This window comes from Propithecus coquereli, unplaced genomic scaffold, assembly GCF_000956105.1.
Source record: "Propithecus coquereli isolate 6110/MARCELLA unplaced genomic scaffold, Pcoq_1.0 Scaffold221, whole genome shotgun sequence".
NCBI lineage: Eukaryota > Metazoa > Chordata > Mammalia > Primates > Indriidae > Propithecus > Propithecus coquereli.
Genome location: NW_012147301.1, coordinates 801,346 through 820,642, shown reverse-complemented (window position 1 = coordinate 820,642; position 19,297 = coordinate 801,346).

Here is a 19,297-nt window from a genome sequence, read left to right as displayed (position 1 = left end):
AAGCCCATCATTCATTCAACAGATGTGTTTACCAAGTACCATCCACAAAGTGCTGATGATGCAAAAATGAACAAGGCACAATTCTCACGAGGAGTTCAGTCCGATGTTGGGAGATACACAGTGAAAATATAATTCCAATTCATTGTTTTCAGCACCAGGACTCACAAAATGCAATGGCAAGGAACCACTAACTCTACCTGCAAGGGTCATAAAAAGCAAGAGGATACATGGGGTTGGCCAGAAGGCCTGCCAATGTTTCATCTGGTAACGAATGTCATTTAGCCTGGGTTGCCTAAATAGACAGGTGCCTAGGGCATTAGCAAAGCAGGCATCACAAAAAGGGAAATCAATTTTACATTAAATGTAAAATATAGGAAAACCAGAAATTGGTTAAATTTTGTTCCATTTATTTTATGGCTTAGTATCATTTTATTTTGAATCACATATGAGGTGGGAAGTGGGGAGCATAGCTTTTTCTAATATATATATTCTGAAAAATAATACACATACACAAAATTGCATAACACATAAATGTACGGCTAAATGTCATTATAAAGTAAACACCATGTGACTACCACCTAGGCAAGAAACAGAACACTGCCTGCAGCATCCCAGGAGCACCCACCTAGGATGGCCAGCTGTCTTGGTTTGCCTTGGACTGTTCCACTTTTAGCACAGAAAGTCCCAAATCCCAGGAAACCCGTCCCTGAGATGTGAAAAGTCTCAGTTTTCTGTGATGGGTATAGAAGATTGCCGGAAAAGTACAAAATCCATATGGCGACACCCTTCCCATAAGAAGTGAAAACAACACTTCTATAGTTGCTGTGGCTTCCCCTCCATCCCTGACTGCTGATACTGACAACCATGATTTCTGGTTCACAATAATGGATCATCTATTGTTGCATCACTCTGACTGATGGCACTTTAGTGTGCAACTTAAGTGCATTGAAATTGTGAGCATTAACAGCCCATCTTTGACTTTGAGTGCAGATCAACTGTTGTGATTTGTATCAAGATAGTGCTATTTTAACCTTTAACATTGTGAATATTGTGACCATGTGCCTTAATTTGCTAGGGCTGCCATAACAGAATACCACAGACTGGGTGGCTTTAACAGCAGAAGTTATTTTCTCACATTTCTGGAGGCCAGAAGTGCAAGATCAAGGCACTGACAGGTTCAGTTTCTTCTCAGGCCTCTTTTCTTGGCTTGCAGATGGTTGCCTTCTCTCTGTGTCTTTCCTCTGTGCTTGTGCATCCCCAATGTCTCTGTGTGTGTCCAAATTTCATCTTCTTATAAGGACACTGGACAGATTGAATTAAGGCCCACCCTAATGGCCTCGTTTTAACTTAATCGCCTCTTTAAGGGCCCTAGCTCCAAATACAGTTACATTCTGAGGTACTGCAGATTAGGGCTTCAACATATAAGTTTCAGGGGAACAGAGTTCAGCCTATAACATCATGTTTTGTAGGAATGCAAATAATGAAAATGAGAACCGTTACATACCAATGCCAGAATCACTGAAAAGGAAAATATAAGCTACTATATTATTTTAATGACAGATGAACACAGACAACTGGATTAGGGAGGTAAATACACAACATAGAGAAAAGAATTCGGGATTGGACATGGTGGACAAAGGGATATGAAAGCACATATGGAGATGGATGAGACAAGTCTGGGATGAGACTCACAAGTGTTTCTATATCAATCAAAAAATCTCAAAGATGCCAGTGCTCAGTTGAAAATAGTGGCCACTGAATTAGCTTGGGCATACCACACAAATGAACGTGCAACATTGTGTTGTTCCCTTGATGACTCTATGAAATTGATTAAAGTTATATTTTCTGATTCAGAGGTTGCCACTAAAATGTCCTGTTATCTTGATAACAGATATGTTGGTCCCTGACAGCATAGAGCTGATTTTGTCAGATCTTACCAACAATCATGCTTTCTACAGTGTATCAAGGGATTTGACATGTTGCAGCAAAACAAACAAACAAACAAACAAACCCCACTTTCCCCCTCTTAGGTACTTTGATTTAAAAAAATGAAGTTTCATATTGTCTTCTTGATTTCTATAAAGATATTAATGAAACTGCAGAAAACATGAAAGAATACAAGCTATACTTTGCTTATCTATCTGCATGTTCAGCAGATAGTACAGATGTAAATTTTATAAAATTCCATTCAGTCTATAAACTTTTCATTAAAGAAAATGAAAAGATCTTACTTGTTAAATGTCATGCACACCTTGTACACAATCCTGGTTAAAAATCAGGTATGTGGGGGGGGAACCAAGGGCAACACACGTAACCTAAACATCTGTACCCCCATAATATGCTGAAATAAAAAAAAATCAGGTGTGTTTTGCTTACCTGTAAAATTAAAGCATTCATAATGAAAGTTTTGGGTGACTTTTCAATTTCTTGAAAACATGCAGAAGTACATAACGAAAATCTTACTTTATGGAAATGGAAGGAGACAGCCACCTCATGTGCCTACAAGAGGTCTATCATTGTCACCAGCCACAGAAAAAATGTTAAAATGTCAGCCTGCCATAAAATCCTTTGAAGGTGTGGAATGAGAATAATTTCCTTTTCTAATCTGGAAATACATTGAGAATGAGAATGGAGAAAAGGATTACAATAAAATGGAAATTTATCAGCTGTTCCTTTTTTTTTTTTTTTTTTTGAGACAGAATTTCACTCTGTTGCCCTGGCTAGAGTGAGTGCCGTGGCGCCAGCCTAGCTCACAGCAACCTCAAACTCCTGGGCTCAAGCAATCCTTCTGCCTCAGCCTCCCCAGTAGCTGGGACTATAGGCACGCGCCACCATGCCCGGCTAATTTTTTCTATATATTTTTAGTTGTCCGATTAATTTCTTTCTATTTTTAGTAGAGACGGGGTCTCGCTCTTGCTCAGGCTGGTCTTGAACTCCTGAGCTCAAACGATCCGCCCGCCTTGGCCTCCCAGAGTGCTAGGATTACAGGCGTGAGCCACCGCGCCCAGCCTATCAGCTGTTCCTTTAAAATTGTTTGGAGAGCTTTGGAGAAGTCATAGGGAGCCCAGAATAGGATGGCCTGACAACACCCAAGCTATTCCAGGTTACGTGTGGTTGTGACAAAAAACCATATGGCAAAAAAAAAAAAAAAAAAAAAAAAGACTTATTTTTTGGAAATAAGACTGCTTCAGTACGAAAAAAAAAATTTTTACCAGGAAAAGGCAGCAATATTAAATGGAACTTTCTCAATTTCTTTAATAAAACTGTAACTTATTTGGAATATAACTTCAGTTTCACAAGTTCAAATTACCTCTGTGCTTTAGAACCATTTTCCCTGAGAAAGAGAGATTTCATTTGTGATAACATCTAATTTACTTCAGAGTATTTAAAAAGTGATAGCATGTTAAGACATGGATAGCCTATATGATGAATTTATAGATGCAACAGGCCTGATTGACAAACAGCTGGTCTACCAAAACAATCCTGTAGACACAAAGTGGTTAGACATTTCTATAAGTCTAACATCTTGCTGTTGCTAGTAAGTTAAATCCTAAGTGTTCAATGCTCAAACTTTTTTTGTTGAGAGGCTATGCAGCTTGGTGTCATCACATTAGACTGACACCAAAAATCAGTGTAATATGGGTTTGGTAAGAGCAGAACTGCAGGTCCAAGTGAATTTTGATTTGTATAAAGTTTTACCACTATATGCAAAAAAATTTTTTTACAGATGTCCTAACATCTATAAGCAGTTCAGAGTATCATCAGAAAAAAACAGAAAGAATAAAAAATCAGGCCGGGCACTGTGGCTCACGCCTATAATCCTAGCACTCTGGGAGGCCGAGGCAGGCGGATTGTTTGAGCTCAGGAGTTCGAAACCAGCCTGAGCAAGAGCGAGACCCCGTCTCTACCAAAAATAGAAAGAAATTAATTGGACAGCTAAAAATATATAGAAAAAATTAGCCGGGCATGGTGGCACATGCCTGTAGTCCCAGCTACTTGGGAGGCTGAGGCAGAAGGATCGCTTGAGCCCAGGAGTGTGAGGTTGCTGTGAGCTAGGCTGACGCCATGGCACTCTAGCCCGGGCAACACAGTGAGACTCTGTCTCAAAAAAAAAAAAAAAAAATCATGCTGTATCATGGGACCAAAAGAAACATGTCCTTGCTATTTTTTAAATCAAATATAGGTAATATCTGTTCAATTAGTCCTATCGTATTTATGTTCTTCTTTTTTAAAAGTCTTGTATTTATGTACCTGAAGAATACAGAATAATATATCCTACAAAATTTAAATATCTAATAAGGACTTAAAATAAGAGTTAAAATACATTGTTGCATCAGAGGGACAGAAAGAAATATTCTAAAAGCATTGTTATATTTTTGTCTCACATATTATTTGTTTAATTAGCCTTGCTATTATTAATCACTACTAATTGCCACTATTAACTAATCCCTCTATTGTTTCATTTAAATATAAGCATTGATATACAGAAAAGTAAATAATAAAATTTATTATAAATAATAAATTTAAATATAATTTTAATAAACTTTAAAAATATTTTTATGTTAGGTAATAACACATGTGTAATCATTTATTATATATTATGTCATTTTGGTTTTCTTTTGTCTGGTATGACTGGGTTTGCTATGTAAAAAGTGGGCCCTCCTAACCACCGCCACAATCACCGCTACCCCACGCTATAATCTTAATATGCAGTCTTGATTCTGCTTTGAGCTAGGTCGTGTTGTGAGGGTGGATGGTAAAGTATACATTGAAATTCATCTGGCTGATAATCTCAGGAGGCAAATTTATTCCTCTCTCTAGGGAGAATCCTGGTTATGAGAGAAAAACCAGGAACTGGGAATCAATATTTGTAGCCTTGGGTTCTACTGCTCTCCATCTGAGCTAAGTCTCTGAACTTTTGTGGACTCCATTCCTATATTAGTCGAAGGCAGATCCCTGTTTCCCTGTGAGAGTGGCAAAGGCTCAGAAATGGTGGAGAATATGGGGATGGGGCCACTCTTCCTTGCTCTTGATCTCTTCCTCCTCGAATAATAGTTCTTCTGCTTCCGGGATCACTATATTTTTATCTGGCAAGTCTAGACCGGAGTGAGAGATTTTTACTCCCCAGAAATCAAAGTTCTCATTGTGCCAAGTGTTTGTCTAGGTTTGCCTGCAAGTGGTGGGAGTGACAAAGTGGCTGGAGTTGGTGATTAATGAAGGTGTAGTTTCTCCCTGCCAAGAGAACTCAGGTTAGCTAACAGGAGAGTAGCTTCGTGTCCCAGGTTACGCCTATGGAGGGAAATATAATGCAGTTCAACTTCAGAGGAAACCCACAACCCTTTCGAACCAGGCGCCAAAACATGGCTGAGAGTCCAACCAGGAAGCCCCTCCCTGCCGGCAGTTTTTCCCTCCAACCTGTTGTACTTTGCCTCCACAGAAAGGGGAAATTGGATACTTCTGATGTCCTACTGCCCAGGAACTGCTCGTTCCTCAGTTCTCTGTGGCAGACCGTGAAGTGGAAAGGGCACTGGCAGGGGACACAAGGAGATAGCTTTTCACTCGCTCACTCCCCACTTACCACCACCCTAACCTCTTCCCCTGACTTGCTAAGAGGTGTGTCTGCAAAGCTGAGCTGATGATACGTACCTCACCGGGTTGTCAAAAGGCTGCCCTGCAAATGTGTGAAGTGCCCACACATCGACACCCAATGCCTGTTGGCTGCATGGGAATCAACAGTTGCCAGGTCCAGGCCCTTGAACACCAAGACCTTTGCCCTCTTCTCAATCCACAATGAAAATAACAGTTAACACTTAGCACTTTACATATATTAACACATTTTAACCCTCTCAACAACCTTATGTGTTAGGAAGTATTGTTCTCATAATGTGGAACTTGAGACACAGAGAGATCAAGTAACCTTCCTATAGTCACACAGCTGGTAAGCGATGGAATCACTATTTGAACCCAGGTGATCTGGCTGCAGTGTCTGTTCTCCGGGAGGATGCCAGGCTGAACGCACCCACAGTTCTTGCCCATTTGTGCAAAGGCATTCACAGGATGTGGCAGTATGTGATGTCCCCCACCTCAGCACAGGAGTATACAAACTGCCCAGAGGCCCCGCTTTGCCGCACTGGTCCTTTCTGGGCCAAACAAACAAGCTTAGCCCCACTCCCACCACCATCCATCCACCAGGCCACAGTTAAGGCAATTTTGGGCCTCTGGCCTGACTGAATTCTCATTTGGATCATAGGGAGGAGAACACAGAAACCCAGGTCTGGAGAAAAGTGTGGAGGAAGTAAAGTTATGGCTGGGGCTAATGAGTCCCAAAGAATGAGATTAACGCCTGCTAGAGCCAGACCTTCCCTGGGGCACCAGGGATCCACCCTTCAGGGTTCCAGCTCCCCTTACCTGGGAAAGGGACACTGCGAAATAGGCAAAGATGTCAGTGTTGGAGGCGACCTGCAGCACCCAAATGGTTTTGGTTGAAGTGGTGAACCCTAGGGAATTGGACAACTTGGCCCTCTCTCTCCCTACATGCCCCCACGCTGCCTCTCCCTGGCTCTTGGCAGTGTTCAGCCTGCAAGTGGATGAGTCTTTGCTGTGGGACCTGTAAGATTGTTGGTGGCCTGGCCAGAGCTGTGGGTAGGGGTGGAAGGTCGGAGACTGAATGGGGCCTGAGTGGCTGCCCAGCAACCATCATACTGAACACTAGCCCGGCAGAGTGTTTACCCTCCCCCTTGGCCTACATACTCTTCCACCCACACAGAAGTTGGCAGTGAAAATTATTCTAGGAGGAGATAAATCTTGGGGATGCAGGATTGGCACGATTGTTCCAAGATGAGGAGCTGAGTCTACCAAGCCCAAAGTGAGGCTTTCTTCAGAAAGAGCACCATATAGTAAAGTTTGTACACTATCGAATAATTTTTAACAACTACTTCGAGTAGCATGCCAACCAGATAGCTGGATATAACCTCCCCTTGTCCTGATATAACATCCTCTTGTCCCTCCATGGGCTGCCAGACCTTTTGAAAATCCAGAAGCCAGGCTGGGTCCTTTCTCCACATCTCCAGCTCTTTGTGTTTGAGGCTGTTTCCTGCCTTATTACACATTGTTATCTTGACAGCAAGGTATGCTTCGTAAGCTTTCCTACTAGACATGAATCTCAGTTGAGTGGTGGGGGAAAGAATAAGGGACCTGTATCTAGAGTATATAAGGAACTCTTACAACTCAATAATAAAAAGAAAAATAACCCAATTCAAACACAGACAAAAAGATTTGAATATTCAATTCTCCAAATGAGATATGTGAATCGTGAATAAGCACATGAAAAGATGCTCAGACATCATTAGTCATCAAGGAAATGCCGCAAATCAAAATCATGATGAGATGTCACTGCATACCTACTAGGATGGCTAGAATCAAAAAGTCAGACAACAAGTATTGATGACGATGTGGAGAGATAGTAACACTCACCCATCCATTGCTGGTAGGAACATAAAATGGTCCAGCCTCCTTAGAAAATAGTCTGGTTAATAGTCATGATTAAATGTAGAGTTACTGTATAACTGAACAATTCCACTACTAGGTATATACCCAAGAGAAATGAAAACATGTGCCCATACAGAAACTTGTTCATGAATATTTATAGCAGCATTAGTCACAATAGCCAAAAGGTGGAAACAACCCAAATGTCCATCAATGGATGAATGGATAAACAAAATGTGGTATATCTATACAATGAAATATCATTTAGTTATAAAAATGGATGAAGTCCTGATGCATGCTATAACATGGATGAACCTTGAAAACATTCTGCTAAGTGAAGGAAACCAGTCACAAAAGACCACATATTATATGATTACATTCATGTGAAAGTTCAGAATAGGAAAATCTATAGAGACAGAAAATAGATTAGTGGTTACCTATGGCTTAGGGAAAGGGATGGGAAGACAGGGGAATGATTGCTAAATGATTTCTTTTTGAAGTGATGAAAATGTTCTAAAATTGATTGTGGTCAGGGTTACGCACATCTGAGAATATACTAAAAACCACTGAACTGTACACTTTAAATGGGCAAATTGTATGCTATGCAATTATATCTCAATAAAGTTGTTCATTTTTAAAAATCAGGTATAAAAGGAATGAGACATACTTAATTTGATCCAAATAGAAATGAGCAATAGAAGGTCTTTGTTCACCTCCTGTACACACACACACACACACACACACACACACACACACACCCCACTCTTCCCACTCACCCATGGCACCTAGAATAGGTCCCAGCATGTATAGTAGGTGCTCCAGAATACAATGTAGGGTTATTATGAAACTAGCAACCTGCATGGTAGCCTTCACAACCCCCCAAAATGTGATCAAAGGAGTTACTTTTGAGTAACAGGCTGCCTTGGGGACCCCAGGCATAGACTGGCAGTTTATTGTAGATGATGGTGTGTCAGAGAGAAACCGACCAGACACTGGTATGTCCAAGGAAATATTTCTATTCCTTCCTCTACATAATTGCTTGAATTGTTTTTGTCCCCCAATACTCTCCCCACTTACTCTATGATTAATTAAGATCTTCCGTTCCTTTAACACTCAACTGAAATCCTCAGCTCTGAGGCCTCCTGGGCCTACCCCAATCTTTCCTCTGAACTCTGACAGTAGTTGGTTGGTCCCTTTATTTGGCTCCTAGAACATGCTACCTTGTGCATTTCTTTCTCTCCTCAGTTAGATCATAAGCACCTCAAGGGCAAGCACTGCTCTTTTATCCCTCACAAGACTGAGCCCACCTTTCTCTGCCCCTGTGGGAGGTGAGCCAACAATTAGTGTTCAAGACAAAATAGAAAGTCCACTCTTCCGTTCATTCATCAAGTACTTATTGAGCCTGTGCTTGGGGTGAGGGGGATCTGGAGGATGAAAGAGTTGAACCATTGTCCTCAGGAAGCCCACAATTTTGGATCAAAGCTTTACATCCCAAATTCATAATCACATTTACCTCTGGTGGGGATAGGAAAAATGGGACAGGGAAAGGAAAAAGGAAACTTTGTTCTTTTATACATAATTTAATTATCTGGAGAAAAAGAAAAAAAAAGTCTCCAGAGGGCATAAAACTGAGGCAAAGGCAGGGAGCAGGGGCAATTCCGATGAAAGAGAGAGAGAGAGACACACACACACAGAGGAATTTGGAGCTTGGGGACGGCAGAGCACAGGGCTCGGGAGAAGGAGTAAGGAAGAGATGGGGAAGTATGACCCTTCCCCCAGTATCTCCATCTTCAGTGGATTCTACTCCCCATACCCAATTTTTTTAAAATAAAAGCTTTGATGCCATTGGATTGTGATAACTGCTAGGAAGAAAACAAAGAAAGTACCAGGGTACCAGGTAGGGTACCAGGATAGACTTGGCACACAGTGAAGGCCTCTTTGAGGAGGGGATATTTAAACTGAGACCTAAAAACTAAGTCGCTGGCAGTACAAAGATGGGGAGGTGGGGTGGGAGTTAAGGATAGTGTTCCAGGTGAAGGGAGCAATGAAATAGAGAAAGACTTTTTAAAAAGAAGACGAGAGCAGGAGTAAAAATAGGCAGTAGCAGATATTATGTCCACTGAGACTCAGGTTAAATGACTTGCTCAAGATTACACAGCTAGTCAATGCCAAATGAGAGGATTACTGAGCTCTATCCTGAGAGATGAAATTGAACAGAAGGCTGCTAGAGCTTCAAGGTAGCATCTAGCAAGAGACCTGGGGACAAAACAACAGGGACAGAGACTCAGAAAACTTTCTTTGTTTTTTTTTATTAATACATGCGTCTATTTATTTATTTGTATAAATTTAAGACATACAACATGATGTTGAGAACTTTCTAACAATCTGGAAATTTTGGCAATATTCCAGTGTTAGTGATTTTTTAAAATCCTCTCTGTTTGCCTGAAGGGGCTAACAGCAAAATCCTTGAATGAAAATCACAAAAAGTACCAGATTAGTAAGAATTTCCCATGTGCCAGGCCATGGCTGCTTGTCTGTAGGGGCAGCAAAGAAGGGGGACCTGTAGGCCTGGATTCCACACCTTGGTGTTGGGAAAGCTGAAGCCCAAGGCCTGGCACATAGTAGGACACCAGTGCAGAATATCTATTCTTATTTTCTCCCATTGAATGTAAATGCAAATGACTGTTGGATTATCCAGTATCAACAGACCATAGCAAAGTGCCAAAAACTGTATACTTCTTTGAGGCCAGATTATAGAATCACTGGGCTGGAAGGAATGTTAGAAATCTGTTGCTCTCTCTTAATTTGACACATGAGGAACCTAAGACCTGAGGGAGACAAGTGCATTTGAGGAACAGGAAAAAGCTTGCACAAAAGCAAAAGTTGTGACAGGTTTTGAGAAGGTGTTCTGAGTGGCTGCAATGCCAGATAAGTGAGTGTGTATATGTATGTGTTGGATGGGTGGGGAGAAAGGAGGAAGAGTGGAGAACAGATAAGGCTATCAAAGGAGCAAAAAGACAAGAATATAATGTGCATTAGTGTCAAAGTCAGGAGTTTGAACTTCACCTAGACAAACATTGTCTATTAAGATTATAATGTGAGCCACATATGCAATTTAAAATATTCTAGTAGCCACATAAAAAAGGGAAAAAGAGGTAAAATCAACTTTAATATTATAATTTATTTACCTCAATATATCAAAAATATTATCATTTCAACATGTAATCAATATAAACAATTATTAATGACATTTTACATTCTTTTGCAATCCTGAGCCACTGAAATCTGGTGTGTATTTTACAGTGACATCACATCTTAATTTGAACTAGCCACACTTCGAATGCTCAAGAGCCACATGTGACTAGGGGCTAGTGAATTTGTCAGTGCAGACCTAGGCAATGGGGAGCCACTGAAGGGTTTTAAGCTTGGGAGTGGCATGATCTGATATGTGCTTCAGAATAAGAACTCCGATAGCAATGGGAACGGTGTATTGGAACAGGAGCCAGCCACTCAGGATTGTTTCATGTGGTTGTGCAGGTTGTGTGTGGTACAAGGGGCATGAATAGGGGCTAAAATCTAGCCCATATTCCATGTATCGAGCTAAGCACCCTAGCACAATACGGCCAGCTCAGAGGAGAGTGAGCCTTTTCCTAATTGATCAGCCCAGTGGTAGTGCCTTTCTTTCTAATTTTCACAAAGATGCTATATGCGCTAGCACTAGCCCTGGGGAACACCAGACCAGCAGGTACGAACCTCAGTCCACACCTGGATAAGAAGCATCACATCTCTTTATAAATCATAGTAAATTTCAGTCTGAGCTTCCAGTCCCCTCAGTCTGGAAGGAAACTCAACCTCACTTATTCTTGGAACCCCTCACTCAGAGTTATGCCTGAGTTCTGGGATTTTATCTGTACCAGGGCATGGGAGTATGGCCCTCTGGTCATCAAGTCATCTGCTCACATTGGCTAATGCTGACATATCCACTGGCCCCTGTGTGGGCCCTTCAAGTCTGGCAGCACTCTGATGATTCTGTAAAACATCTCTGCTTATTGCTCCAACTTTCTAGGTTCCCCACTTCACCATTTCTCTCTAGGGTCTTACTGCTGTCCCTGCACACTGCCCAGAAACCAGGCCAGGCTCTGATGCTCTGGAATTTTCTCTTCTCCCCTTAGAGAAGAGATTGAAATCTCTATTTCAATCTGAGGAAATCCTTTTACCTTCATGTTTCTGCCAAGATGTTTTTTTCTTTTTTCTTTACTGGCAAATTTTCCTCCCTCTGATGCTCAAGGGTGTTGTGAACCAAAGTCAGGAAGTGCTGTGGGAAATGTCAGTTTTCTGCCCTGCTACAAATCTCCTGGTAGCCAAGAGGGCCAGAACCAGCTACTTGCTTGACAGAAGAAAAGAAAAGGAGGAATGTACATGGAGAAAAATATATAAATATAGTAATCTCTTAAAATATTATCCAGCTATAGAGCAACAGGAACTCTAATATACCACTGGTGGAAGTGAAAATTGATACAACTTTGGTAGAGATTGGCAGTATCTATTAAAGTTGAAAATAGTCATATCACCTGTAGCTATATATCCGATATAAATGAGTGCCTACGGCCACCAAAAGACATGCATAGGTGCATTCATAGCAACACTATTCTTAACAGGCCCAAACTGGAAACAATCAAATGTCCTTCAACTGTAAAATGGATGATATAACACACAATGGAATATTATACAGCAGTGAGAATAAAACACACTACAACATGGTTGAATCTTACAAAACATAACATCGTGCTAAGAAAACCAGACACAAGGAAATCATACAGTGTTATCTATTTATGTATAAAGTTTTTAAAAAGGGAGAACCAAAAGGGGATTTTGGATGCTGGGATGGTTCTGTTTCTTGAACAAGGGTAGGTTCAGTTTGTAATAATTTATTGATAATATGTGGAGCTTATAACTTTGTGCACTTTTCTGTATATAACCAATAAAAAGTTTAAAAAGTAGGAACTTGAAAAAAGAAAATAAAAAATATTAGCCAGTCACACAGATTAGCTAACTGGAGCAATAGTCCAGGTGAGAAAGAATAAAGGCCTGGATGATTTAAGACAGTCAAAATAAGGAGAGGGAAATAGGACTGAATGAATGACGAGATGAGGATGTTAGAAGAGGGAGGAGTCCTAGACAATGCCTGGGATTCCAGCTTGGACAACTGGGTAAATGACGGCGGGATTGGTTGAGACAGGGAACACTGGAAGAGGTAAGACTAGGTGAATGGGCGATGAACGCAATTGGCACGTGATGAGTTCATAGCGTCTATGGGACATTTATGTAGAAAAGGCACCATGGCAGGGGGTTTAAAAATGAGGGTGGATTTTCGATTGTGGATATGATGGAGGAAACACACGCCTCCCTTTATTGCCCACTGAATTTGACTATAAAACTTGCACAGAATGCGTGGGCAACTATTTGAAAACTCTAGAAGACGACTAGAGTTAAAAGCACCACCAAACTGGTGGTGAGTTTACTATTTTTGTTCCTCTAGCTTCTCTCAGCGGGAACTCCACACCATCTGAAAGCCGGAAGCGAGCACTGTGGCACAGAGATTCAGTGGAAACCCTCTAGTTCGGGGTGGAGGAGCAGAAAGGGGAAATCCTAAAGGTAAAAGACAGTGGAGGAAATGAGCGGGCAGGCAGTGCCGCAGTTGGGGTGCTGGCAGTGGCATAAAGCAGCCAGGAATGGGAAAGCGCAGAAGCCAAAACCCTGGCGAACCTTCTTTTCTGTTCAATGGAGCTGCAGCTTTAAGAGGGAGAGGCCAAAATCCATTGGTTTTTTTTTTTTTTTTTTTGTCTCTGTCTCCTCCCCTCCCCCAACCCATCCCCTCCCACGTGGCCCAGACACAGCGCAATCCCGGACACGGATTACCTCCCGCCCAGAGGACCAAAAGTGGAAGCTTAGGGAACTGGAAAATACTGGAAAAACAACGGAAAGTGAGATGCTGAGGAAAGCGGCCTCATGGAGCTGTTTATGAACTCTACGGTTTGCCCTTTACCTCTGCGTGCGTTTTCTGATTCTAATTAGCATAACGAAGACTGAGTACTGAGCTAAACTGACCTCCCAATGGACCTAACCGATCGCTGGTTGGTCACGTGAGAAAGACCCGCTAAGCACTGCAAAATTTTGACAACTAAACTGACATTGGAAACAGGCTGCAGAAGGGAAAAAAACGAAACTAGCAACATTCTCCGTAGGATGTGGGGGAGGGTGACTATAAAGAGGCAGCAGAGGGAGTTTCTTGGAGTGATGAAACTGTTCTGTAGCCTGATCATGGTGGTAGTTACATGAACCTGTACATGTGTTAAAATTTATAAAACTGTAAACCAAAAGAAAAAAGTCAATTTTACAGAATAATGATTTAAAAAATAAAATTAAAAAATGTGAAGGCCCTGCAGTGTCACTTTTAAGGCTGCCTGGGTTCAAATTCTGGTAACACCCTTACTGTCTGTGTAACCCCAAACAAGTTGCCACCACTCTGTTCTGCAGTTACCTCACTCATCAAACAGGGACAATTCTAGTTCCTGCCTCCTAGCTAAAGGAATTGTGGTGGTGAAGGTTAAATGAGGTAATACATATGAGCTTAGAACAGTGCCTGACATATGGTGTGTGCTCAATAAATGTCTATGTTCAGTGGACAGTTCAATAAAAGGGACTGGGGTGTAGGAGACCAAAATCACCATGTCAGTCACTGCTGGATGTATTTGGGTATCTGTAGCCATAGGAAACATAGCAGCTGTGGCCTTCTATTTTTAAGCCATCCAAGCCGCCCAGCCACCACCCTTCCTCACTTCACTCCTGACCTCCTTCCAGTTTTCACATAGCTCCTAATCTGTGGCACTCTCTCCAATTTGGCCTTCCGTTCATTGACTGGTCATGACCCCTCCAAACTACTCTTTAAGCTGTTCTCGTCCTTGGCTATGGATCAACATCTCTTGGACATTCTGTAAAACAACTAGCCTGGACTCAGAAAATGTCAATGTCATGAAAGACCAGGAAAAAAATGCTGAGATTGTTCTAGATTAAAGGAGGCTAAACGGACATGGTAACTAAATGCAATGCATAGATTTTGGTGGGGTGGAGGGAAACAGCTTTGGAGGCCATTGTTGGGATATTTAAGGACAATTGAATCTGAACTGTATGTGGAAGAATGTCTTTGTTCCTAGGAGAGACACACTGGAATATTTAGAGTTGAATATCATGATGTCTGTGCTGACTTTCAAATGGTTCAGCAAAATAATTCTTTTATATGATAATTATTACATTTAGATACACAATTGTAGTCAATTGTGTGCCAGATAGATAATTAAAGCAAAATGGAAAAATATCAACAATTGGTGAAGTTGGATTAAGGGTATATGGGAATTCATTGTACTAGTTTTACAACTTTTCTCTAAGTTTTGACTTTTTCAAAATAAAAAGGGGTACTAGAACATCATTTGGAGAAGATTTTTCGAAATACACATGCCCATGTTGCAGCCCAAAATGAAGAAATTGGGTTTCCTGTGGGGGGATGCTGGGAATCTACATTTTAAAAGTTCCAGGACCCCAGCAGGGAAGCACCACTTGGAGAACTTCATCACACAGCCTCCTCTGCCTCCTCTAGTCCTTGCAATGACAATGTCCCAGCTGGGCCTGGCCCCTCCCTCTGTAAATTGGGTGTGGCTAGGGAGTATGAGTGGTGAGAAGAGCAGTGAGCTGAGGATAGATCCTGGGTATGCCAGCATTTATCAGATGGGCAGAGAAAGAGGCTTCCATGAAAGAAAATGAGAAAGAAGGGCCAGGGAAGGAGGAAAGAAACCCTAAGAGTAAACTCAAAGGAGGATGGATAGATATGACCAGTCACTCCAGGTGTGCCTGGTTAGAGGGTGCATCAGAATGAGAACTAAGTTGCTCTGTCAGTTCAGAAGTGGATCATTTGGTGCCAGAGGAGATTTTCCTGGCAAGCCCTTTCTTCCCTCCAGCAGATAGTCTGTGCCACAGGGCTGGCTGACAAATCCAGCAGATAGTCTGTGCCACAGGGCTGGCTGACAAAGGCACCTGAAATCTCTGACAGGAGAAATTTCGTTTCCAAAAGCAAGGGCTCTGGGAGCCAGATGCTATTAACCATCCCCAGCCCCTGTCCGGAGAGGAAGGTTAGCAGGTCAGGGGGTTTGCCTTTGCCTCCCTTTTCCTGCTGAGTTCTGGGACAGGATTTATAGTTTCTGGGAGGTGTTGTGTGAAACCCCTTCAGGGTCAGAGAAAATACATCCATTTGTCACTTGGGAGTGGAGAAGAGTCTGTAGTTTACTGTTCCTGGCATCTAGTGGGAGTGAGAGTGGCGAATACAGGCCAGGAGACAAAGGGCAGCCTTAGGGAAGGAAAATGAAAGCCTACCATCTTCTCCTCTCCTCATTGTGTCCACCACAGCTGGGGTTTCCGGCCAGTCATAAGGGACACACTTCACCTCCCCTACCTGACTCCCAAGAGGTGTGTTGGTCCAGCTGTGGAGAAATCCGTTTAACCTTCAGGAAAGTCCAGTGAGCCTGGCATTTTGAAAAAAGGAAAAATGAAAGGAAGAAAAAGAAACGAGAAAGGAGCAAAAAGTTGAGAAGTGCAACACTCCCTCCAATCCATCCTTCCCACAGCAGACCAAGTGAGCATTCCAGAGCACAGATCTTACTCTGAGACTGTGGGGCACAAACCCTTCAAATGGTTTCTCCTTGACCTTAGCAGCAAGTTCACGTTTTTAAACATGATATACAAGGCCCCTCGCAAGCTGATGCCAGTTGACTTTTCTAGCTTTGTCACCCCTCACTTCCCCTTCATACACCCTCGACTCCAGTGCCATGTGACTCCCCGGTTCCTAAACAAGCCAGGCTTCTTTTTTACCTCTGAACTTTCACACACGGATGGCCACCCACCAAGCACTCAATTCAAGTGTGGTGGTTAAGAGTGCAGACTCCGAATCATTTTTGCTTGGGCTTCATCCCAGATGTGTGGGTGAGTTTCTGATCCTCTCTGCCTTCATTTCCTCAGTTGCAAATTGGGGCCACCAACAGGAGTGCTTTGAGGATCAGATGAGAGAAGCTGTGAGAAGTGCATAGCCCAAGGTCCTGGCACAAAGTCAGCACAACTTTGTTATCTGTTACTCAGTTGGCCCGCTGCCCAGTAATGGGAGGCCCTTATCTATCCGTTTATTACAAGCTATTTACAGTCTGTTGGAAAGGCAGACATGAAAACAGGACATTACAAGACAGTGTGACCAAGCAAGGATATAACTGTGTGAGCCAGAAGGAGCGACCCATGGGTTCCCTACCTTCTACCTTTTCCTCAGCTGTACTCACCTCAAATGCTGCCCTGATTTCAATTTTACCTAGGCCCCGAGGCTTGAGGAAGATAAGAGAAAGTAAAGAACTTCCAAGGTAGGGCTGGCATTCAGACTTGGGGCATGGGCACAGCCCCACTGGCTATAAAAATGTTGAAATCTTTGTGTACTGATTGGAAAATTCCCTGAGCACCCCAACTGTTGCATTCCCCCTCCTGTCCCTCCACCGGGCACTTTCTGGCTCTCGTGTGCACTGGTTGGATACCATTATGGACTGTCCTGTCCCCTGGCAGGGTGCAAGCATGCCAACCTGTCTTTTGTTGCTTTTTCACTCTGGTTCCTCCTTACTCCCAACAAGGAGCAGCCCTGTGCCCTGTGAGCAAATGTGAACTCCTCATTTGTTGTGTAAGGCTGCATTTTGGACATCACCTCTGCTTACACTTTGGGATACCACCTATTCTGTGAGTCCCAAGAGCTGTGTCTCTTCGCTTTTGGGGGTACCTGCTGCCTTGGGATTGGGTTCAGCCTTCTTCTGGGCCATGGCCTATGCCCACAATATCCTTTGAAAATCCATGCCTGTCTGCCAGGTTGGATTCCTTCCAGCCAACCATCGACTCCATTCCAGAGCTTCCTGTTGCCTCCTAGATGTGCCTACTCCATTCTGTCAGTATTAGCTGCACTATTCCAGGATTTATCCTGACATATGACATTATGGACAAGGTCCTGGCATTCTATGAAGCAGTATAAAGTAGAAACTTTGGAGCTTGACTATCTGTGTTTTTGAATCCCAGCTCTATCATATCCTAGATGTGTGACCTTGGACAAGTTACTCAGCCTTTGTGGGCCCCACTTACCTATCTGCAAAATGGAGTAACAGTAGCACCTACCTCATAGGGTTGTTGGGAGGATTAAATGACACAATAGTGGCACTTGGAAGAATGTCTGGCCCACAGTAAAAGTTTGACAAATGTTAGACATTATTATTATTGTTTCATATTAAGGTTTTAATGGGCACATTTAGGCATATTTTCAAACATTTTCACCATGATTGCCTCTTTTGATCTGCATAACACTTCTAGAAAGGTGGATATAAAAGGTATTGATTAGCGTCACAATTTTTGAGGTGAGGAAACTAACACTCGGCTATATTAAGTGAGGCAGCCATGGTTAATGACAAGTTTTTGGATTTCCCATTCAATGTTATTTTTCCCCACCATGAAACACTGAAATAGGTGGATTGTTATTTATTCGATAACATTTATTAAATGGCTATTATGTGTTGGGCACTGTGCTGGGCACCAAGGGTACAGTGGTGAGCAAGACAGGTCTCTGTGTTCCTAAAATTCCCATTGTAGTGGGAGGGGATAGTCAATAAGCAAGTAAAAAGCATAAAGGTATATATCAGTTAGTGCAATAAAAATTAAACAGGGTGATGTGATAAAATGTAACTATGGGAGAAAAGGTAGTGAAGGAAGGCTTTTCTGAGGAGGTGAATTTCATGACAAGAAGGAGTTGAGCTGGAGACCTTCTAATCTTGGATATGTAGCTGAGACCTGGGAGGGAAGTCCTCACAAAGAGGGGGCTTCCAAGGTCCTACTCTGGGCCACCACAGACAAGTAGAAGGAGCAGGTAGGAGGGCTGCAAGGTAAGGGTGGCTCAGAGCCCAAAGTTAGAAAGACTTGCTAGATTGGAGACTTTCTGGAAAGAGGCAGGAGAGCAAAGAAACTTGTGAACAGTGGCAGGGGGATTTTTTCCCCCTATAGGTATTTATTAAGTTTAAACATATTTTTAAATCAACTTTATTGAGATATAATTTAGATAGAATAAAATTCACTGATTTTAAGCATACAGGTTGATGGAGTCTTGAGAAATTATTACACCTGTGTTAAGGATACACCTTCCCTATCAAGATATATAGAACATTTCCATCACCCTAAAATGTTCCTATATGACCTTTGCAGTCAATTCTGGTCAGTTATTATATGAAATATCCCTCAATTCAGGTTTTTTAATGGTTTCTCATGATTAGACTGGGGTTATGGATTTTTGGCGAGAATGCCACAGAGGTGATATACACTTCTCATCACATGATATCAGGAGACACATGATATCAATGTTTTACTGGCGATATTAGCCTTGATCACTTTATTAAGATGTGAATGACAGGTTTCTCCATGTTAAGTTACTACTTTTCTCTTTGTAATTAATAAATATGTTGGGGAATACACTTTGAAACTATCCCATAAAGATTTAAATTAACATCATATAAGACCTATTATATGTTGAATTAGAGAGTGTTTTTTTTTTTATTTCTTTCTACAGGTTTTGATCCCAAATAGAGTGTTGTTTTATTGAATTTAGTTTTACCAGTCAGGAGCATGGTCTATTTTTCTATTTTACTTTGTTTTTCTCTTTCATGTTTTATAGTTTGTTCCTTAGTAAGCATGGATCTGGATT